This window comes from Arachis duranensis, chromosome 3, assembly GCF_000817695.3.
Source record: "Arachis duranensis cultivar V14167 chromosome 3, aradu.V14167.gnm2.J7QH, whole genome shotgun sequence".
NCBI classification, from domain to species: domain Eukaryota; kingdom Viridiplantae; phylum Streptophyta; class Magnoliopsida; order Fabales; family Fabaceae; genus Arachis; species Arachis duranensis.
The window spans coordinates 34,739,686-34,747,957 of NC_029774.3; the positions used below are offsets into that span (position 1 = coordinate 34,739,686).

At 31.9% G+C, this 8,272-nt stretch overlaps 1 long non-coding RNA gene across 1 annotated transcript; it reads left to right on the forward strand.

Moving 5' to 3' along the window:
- Nucleotides 1-116: 116 nt before the first annotated feature.
- On the forward strand, nt 117-757 carry LOC107478688 (uncharacterized). The gene is made up of 2 exons (XR_002372149.2): nt 117-431; nt 539-757. It is a non-coding gene; the product is annotated as an uncharacterized LOC107478688 (long non-coding RNA).
- The last annotated feature ends 7,515 nt before the right edge of the window (nt 758-8,272 follow it).

The following is an 8,272-nucleotide window of genomic DNA, read 5'->3' on the forward strand; positions in this document are numbered from 1 at the left end:
TTAATATACCAATAATATTTTTATTAAATTTTTTATTAGCTGTATTAAAAATATTGGTTCCTTACTTAGACAGAAAATGAAACACTTTATAAATATGGGAAACGATGGGTGTTTGAGAGTTGAAGAAGTATCCCGCGTGGAATCAGAGTCCAGTCGATATGGGTGGCGGGTCTTCAAACCCACTCATTCATTTTCCTTTTTTCCTTTGAAATTTCTTATTACAATATATAACATACCGTTCTAGTTCTCTCTCTCTCTCTTTCAACTAACAACTCCTAATTCTCAATTCTCTCTTTGTTTGTTGAAGATGAAGCCTTTTACGCTTTTCTCCTTCTCGCTTCTGAGTTTGGTGCTTTCCGTAGTCGCTGGTTTGGGCCAAGCCCAGCAACTCACTCCTTCCTCTTCTCCTGCTCCTGCTCCTTCAAGTGATGGTAAATTACTCCAATCATGTCTTCTTTTTTATTCAATCATTCTTTAATTCTTTTCTTTGATCCTACTAAACTTTTCTTTTTCTTCTTCAATTTTTAAATTAAAGCAGGCACTTCCCTTGATCAAGGAATTGCTTATCTTCTTATGCTGGTGGCGCTGGCAATCACATACATGTTCCATTGATCTATAGCTAATTACTTACTTCTAATTCAATTACTTTGTGGGATGTTTCCCCTCAAGATTCTTCAGTTGAGAAAAATTTTGTATTTTCTTTTTTCCAGAGCACTGTAATTATGATTTATGAATGAATTCTTCATTTTATCGTGCAGTGCTGGGTGCTCTTCCTTTTACTTTTACTTTTACCCTTTATTTTTTCCGCTTTTCGCATGCAGTTATGCTTTTTCAATTCTTTTCGGCAAAGCTAAGACTAGGTATTAGAATTTTAGAGATCCTCTCACCCAAGTTTTATCGCAATATAGTTCACGAATTTCAAGGATCAAAAGCTTCCATATAACTCGCGCATACAAAACCTAAAAAGAAAGAAAAAAGAAAAATCGATGCGATGGCCAGTGACTTATTTTAATTATATCAAATATTTAAAATATTTCTTTGTTTTAATAAATAATAATATACCATATCTAAATTTATTTTAAAAAATATACGTTAAGAATAAGATTGGATACGCTGATACGTGATGATATTTAAGTGTGTCTAGATATATTCAAAAAATTTATTTTTATTTTTTATTAAGATATGGTTGAATACAATAAATACAATAATTCAACAAAATATCAATCTTCATAGAATAAAAGAGATGAGTGATGAATTTTTTTTTTTAATTCTTCAACATAGAAACTACAATAAGTGGTGACAGAAGTTGGTCACAGGTCCTTTATGAGTGGCGATGATTAAGAGAGGATTTAAATATGAGAAACTCAAATTCTAGAAAATTAACTATGGCATAAGCTAACTTAATTAATTTTTCTTTGTTTTTAATTTTAAAATTTCAGAAAATAAAGATAATGAGGAATTATGTTATTATTTATATGTAATTAGTATATTTTTTAACTAATTGGTTATAATTAATTATATTCAAGTTAGTTCTCTAACGGAATTCTTTGAATATTACAGACCAGGTAATATTGTATAAAGTAAGTGGGCTGAATATTTTAGTTTATTCTTTATTTATGTTAAGTACTTTAATTTATTCTTTAGTTTCTCGGTTTTTCTTAATTTGTTCTAACTTTTGGTGCTGAGCTCATTCTTAAAAAAACAAACACATGTTATGCTATTATCGAACGGTCATCAAACTTGCAATGGTTAATGTTGCTCACTATTGCCGCCTATCTAACCGAATGAGTGCAACTGCAAATGGCAGATGCTGCATCCTAAGCATGATTAGGATATATAATAATAATATCACGTCAATGCTGCACCAAAACAGAGTTCCACATGGCAAATTGCCCAGAAAGCAGTTTCCACATGCAGTCAGTCACGTGCATCACGTGCCTGAGTTATTACTATACAGGTTGGTGTGAATGTGTGATCCACATAATCAGTTTACTAAGTTTTTGTGGCGCAGGTCTTGGACTCTTCACTCTTGGCCTTTACCTTTGCTGTACTTTAATTTTATAATAATGAAAGAGATAATATTATTTTTTGTTCAGCTGGGGTTACATGATTAGGCTTTACTTTGGGTGAGTGAGTGAAGTGTGAAGCCAAAAAAAGAAAGTTCCTATAAAGAATAAACAAGACAATCCACTTTTGCTTGAAAAACCGAAATCCCCATGTCATGTGCTTATATTCAAAGCCCTTTTCTCACTTCTCTCATTCACTGTGCTTAGCTTGTTTACAGTTACAACACTCTTTGGCTTTGTCTGAGTGCAGCCATGGATGCCAAGTGTTGGCGCAATTCTTCTAGCCGGAGATCAATCCAATTGGGAAGGAGCAGTTACAGTGAGATTGAAGACATAAGGTCGTTATCAGGGACAAGATCAAGTAAGTTGAGGTGGAAGATTCTGTGGATGAAGCTCAAGAAAGAGAAGAAGAAGCTTTTTGAGTGTGCAAGTGCAACAACACCCTTTCAGGTCCCTTATGATTCATACACTTACTCTCAGAATTTTGATCAGGGGACTGCTGCACTTGATGAACCTGATATTCTCTCTAGATCTTTCTCTGTTCGCTTTGCTGATCCTTCTAGACTAGTCCTTGTAAAGAAAGGTCTAGTTTCAGCCCAACTCTAAGGAAATTTCTGTTTCTATCACTTATTTTTGGATCATTTTCTTTTAATCCTTGGTTAGGCTTCTTCCCTTTCTATTATTAGACTATGAGCAATTGTAATAATCACTTGTACATGCATTTATGCATTGCTTATTTATGGTAACATTTGTGACTTCAACATATACATTTACATTGTTCACCTGTACTTCTTTTCTCTTGTGACTATAATAATATATGTTGCACTTTCATCGGATGCAGAGTGAAAGAGAGTAATTCTAGTGGGAAAAGAGACACAGAATAAAAAAAAAATTTTCCCCTCAAACAAGTAACGAATAGAATAACTAAAAGATTTTTTGGTTCTTAGCATAGAACAAAGTCCTAATTTAGTAACTAAGGTTTTAAATATTTTATTTTAATCTTAAAAATTTTCAAGTTTTTTATTTCAGTTTTAAAAAATTTTAAATATATTTAATATTGTCTCATAATTAAATTTGACAAGAACAATTAACATATTTAAGAGCTAATAACGTTTAATTTTGGTAGATAAGTAAAATTAAATTACCAACGATTATTAATATAAAAATTTTTCTTTGATTCCGACCCGTTAATAATTGATTAATAAGATTTGGAAACTTTTTTACAAACAAAAAAACGATAAAAAAATGTGTTTCAAAAAGAATTTTATTATATTTTTTTAACATATATAATTTAACAATAATATTATTAATATTTATGGTAGTCGTTCTATTATTTATTCGTGTGAAAATCATTAAATTTATTAAAAAATTTTTAAAACAAAAATAAAACGTTTAAAACGAATTAAATTAAAATTTAATTCAAACATCAAACACTAGTACTTTACCCTGAAAATTATGTGCCTTCCCCTGTTGCAGTTTTGGTTTATTAGGTCCTCTATGAGCTCAAGCATTAAGTTTGAGGAAATTGATTAATTGAAGGAAGAAACATTAATTAAGAAATAAAAAAAAAAAAGTAAAAGTATCTGCTTTCGTATAATGCTTAGGTAAGGACTTTTGAGTGTTCATACTCTAGTTTGTCCTCGATTATTAGAAGTTTGATCAAAGAAGAAAAGGAGTGTTCACGAAATTAATAAATTAATGTATAGTCGTACATGGCAAGATGATAAAACCATAAAATAATACAATGATAATGAATTGCACCGGTGTAGGCCAAGAAGTCAAATAAGAATGAGTTGCTTGAAGTAGCAGAAGAGCAAGAAAATAAGTCGTTATCGATTATTATATAGAGAGATTATATTGGTCATATCTTTGAAGAAGATAGAAGACACGCACCCACTCAACAGCTGTAGGAGGTACACGGCATGAAACAATAATAACGGGGCGAAATCTCTTCCTTTTGTTTATTTTCTTAACAAATTAAGGTAACAAAACAGAGAACCCAGCCTCTAACAAAATAACACCACTTATTCATCTCTGTATATATCTCTATATGCAGACAAAATTGAAATGGTGTTTTGTTTTGATGACTTCAGTCCACGAATATGAATCACCCAGTTAAGAAATATTCCAAATTCTTTTTTCTTGCTGATTATATTGGGTTGTAGAATGATTCTCTATATTCTAAGCATGAGAGCTTTAACAAATTGATGGTGCACTTTAGACATATTCGAAGAGGTTGGGTTTTATTATTTTATTTTTTAAGTATTGAATATAAAAATAGAAAAATGTTATATGCAATTATGCATCATATTTTTATATACAAAACAAAAATCAAAGATCAACAAAATTTATTGTTTTTGACAAATACTTTTAGTTATCAATCTAATTTTTTTAATCTAATAAACAAACAACATATTTTTAATCCACACTTTTAAATATTGATGATTAATTACTAACCAAAAATAATAAATTTTGTTAGTTTTTTAATATTTTTTTATATATTCTTATATACTACATTTTGCCTTTCGATATTAAAATTGATAAAAAAAAATAAGGAAAGATAAAAAAAAATTACTTTTTATACTATAAAAATAAGAATTGATATATAAAAAATGGAACAAACAATATTTCTTATTAAAATAACTTGATTAAATTAGCACATAAATTAAAATTAGTCTAATAATAAAAAAATATTTTTTTATCTTAAATATCTTTTTTTATTCCTTTTTCGGACAAATCCTTGTTCTCTTTCTCTTCCTGATGTTGCTATTGCTTTTTTTTTTATTTTGTCTTCTTCTTTATTTATATTTTTTTCTCTTTTTTTTCTTGATATTGTTGCTATATTTTTTAATTTTTTTCTTTATTTTTTAAGGGCGTAAAAAAAAAACAAATAAGACATTAAAACTTTTGTTAACAAACACAAAAAATTTAGTTATAAAAAATTTTAGTTACATACACATAAATTATTTTGAATTATGAAATTTTTAATTGAATGACTCGAATAAAACAAAATTTTTAGTTGAATAATAAAAAAAACTTGAACTTTGCAAATTTTTTAGCTGAATAATATAGAAAAAATAAAAAAAAATAATTAAAAAATATAAATTAATTTTACATTCTACATCTTTTTGAAGAAGGGTAGAAGAAAAATAAAATGAGAAAAGAGTAATCCTACAAGAAAAATGTTAAATATCGTCGAATTTATTGGCGGAAAAACGAAAAATAATCTGCCAATAATAAGATTACCATTGAATTTCAGTCGGATTAAATCTGACAATCTCGCCGGTAATTGTTTACTATCGAATTTTGCTGTCCGCCGGTAATTTGCGGCGAATTTAGCGGCGGAATTTGATTTTTTCGATGGTAACATTGGTGCCAAACTATTTTTTCCTTGCAAATTTGCTGTCAGATTTTTTTCCGGTAAATCCGACAATAAGTTCAATTTTTTTGGTTAAATTTTTTGATGCAATTAGTGGTCAAATTCTAAATTTTTTATTCAAATTTATTTTTTGCACAATTAGTAGTCAAATTCTAAATAATAGAAATCAAATATGTTAAATTAAATACCAAGCGTACAAATAAAATGAAAAGTTAAATAATAGAGGATATAATACAAGCAATCAGTCTAAAACAAAAACCTTAATCACTAAAGATCCTGATAGTCGTCGTCCCGCTGGTCTTGTTGAGGCGGTGGTCCAAGCGGTTATGTCTGTGCCCTTCCAGTAGCGCGCCGTTGCCACCAGCAGTGTCGTTGCCACGGGCACACATCTGATCTTGGTACACCGCCGTATGTCGTCGCTACGTCCGCTGAAGCCGCTCCAGCTCCTGCATTCACTCCAGCCTAAGGTCATCTGTGTCTGACATGCGTGAGAGGATCACCTGATACCTCTTCTTAGACTCCTGCAGCTGCTGAGTCTGTTGGTGAAAGCTCTGGGTGAGGAGCAGCACTTGCTCCCTCAAATCGACATTGTCCTCGGGATCGATGGGCCGACTGGTGGCAGAGGTGGATGATTGTCTCAATGTGGATATGCAGAAGTTGTTGGCGAAGAACGATCCCAATCCGTCCACGTAATTCTTGTATGGCTCAGATGCGGCCTCACGCCAAACCGTATTAGGATCGACAACTGATGCAGTGGAGTTGTTGTCGTCGTCTCCAGTATGCTAAGATTGCTGGGTTTGGCCTCTAATCTCTACGTGTAGGACTCCTAAGTAACACATTTTATGATTAGGGGTACAATTAATTTAAAAATTGTATATGTTTACTCACATAATGATCTGTGGCTTGCTGATTAGCAAACCTCCTATGTAACACATTTTATGATTAAGTCAAATAACAATGACATTATATTAAGATTAAATGAACTTAATAACAAAATGAAACAAATTACTTACCAACCTGGCCTTTGTCTTCATGAAAGTTGCTAACCTACCGATATATTTTAACGACCTGGTTGATGCCATGTTAGCTCTGTTTGTGAGATGATGACACTTGAACCTCTAATCAGTCTCCCAATAGAAGTACAATGCCTTTTTAATGTCCAGATTGAGCCAAATGGTGAGGTGGTCATGATGCTCATGTACGTCTTCCAACATCTGCTTAAGCCACCTAGCCATTCGATAGTCGAAGATCTTGCTGATCATGAGATCGTGAGTCATGTTTCATATAAATTTCTACTGCAGAAAGAACCTTTAGCACGATTTAATCGAAATTAAATACATAGTTAAACAAATACAAGATATAAATGGTGCAAAATTTTATAGCCCACAAACTAATCGACAAGTGCACCGGGTTGTACCAAATAATACCTCAGGTGAATGAGGGTCAATCCCACGAGGATTGATGGATCAAGCAACAATGGTCAAGTGATTTGCTTAGTCAGACAAACAGAAAATGATGTTTGAAGGTTCAAAAGCATTAACAGTAATTCAGAGAATAAAAAAATAAACAGTAAACAAGTTGTAAATAATATATGGAGAAAACAGTTAAGGCTTCAGAGATATCTATCTTATGGATTGACTTTTCTTACTAACTATTTTAATCATGCAAGATTCAATTCATGGCAAACTATATGTGACTAAACCCTAATTCCTTAGACCTTTTTAGTCTTCTCTAAAATTCATCAACGGCCAATTCCTTGGTCACTTAATTCTAATTAGAGGATGAAGTTCAATTCTAGTTTATATGCCACAAAAACCCTAATTACCCAAATATAAGAGGATTATATGTCACGTATCCTGTTAAGTCCAGATAATTAGAATTTAGGAGAATATATTTTCAAGCTGTTGTTCAAGTAAAGAGCTTTTCCAAGTTACACAAGAACTCAATTAGAACCAAGGTCATACTTCCATTCCACCCAGGTTCATAAAATAAAGAACAAAAATAATTCTTGAATTATAAATCAGTACATGAATCAAAATAGAAAAGTAATAGTCTCAATCCATACAATAGACAGAGCTCCTAACCTTAACAGTGGAGGTTTAGTTGCTCATGGTTCAGAGAGAAAATTAGGATTCGTAAAAACTGTCAGTTGCGGAGTGAGGTAAAAGAGAATAGATGAGCCCGAAGGATTGATTCTTTTCCCTTTTATATCTAATTCTAATTAATATAAAAAAAAATTTTCTAAAATCTAAATAACATCTTTTCCTAATTTTAATAATAAAAGTTAAATCAAATTTGCAAAACCTTCACGTGTAATGCATCCTAGGACGAGTTGGGACCATTGGACTCATTAAGGTTGACGCCGAATTTGAAGAACTTCAAGTTCGGCGTGGAGGTGGCATCGTTGCTTTCTCTTGCTTTCCTTGAGATGACGCCGAACTTGAGAAAACTCAAGTTCGGCATGGAGATGGCAGTGCGATTTCTCTTTGGAGGCCTTGAGCTGGCGCCAAACTTGAGCTTCGTCAAGTTTGGCGTGAAGTAGCCCGTACGAAATAGAAGAAAAGGGTATACTATTATATATCATTGGAAAGATCTGGAAGTTAGCTTTCCAATACCGCTAAAATCTCGTTAATAGGACCTCTGTAGTTCAAGTTATTCTTGTTTGATTGCAATGAGGTCGGGGGTGATAGCATCATTTGCTTTCTTCCTTTTCTACTACAAAACTCCGTCAAATCCATCCGAATGCTACCTGAAATAAATAGAAATTGCAAATAACTCAAAGTAGCATTCATTGTGGCTAAAGGTAATTAAATCTTGATTAAACTCA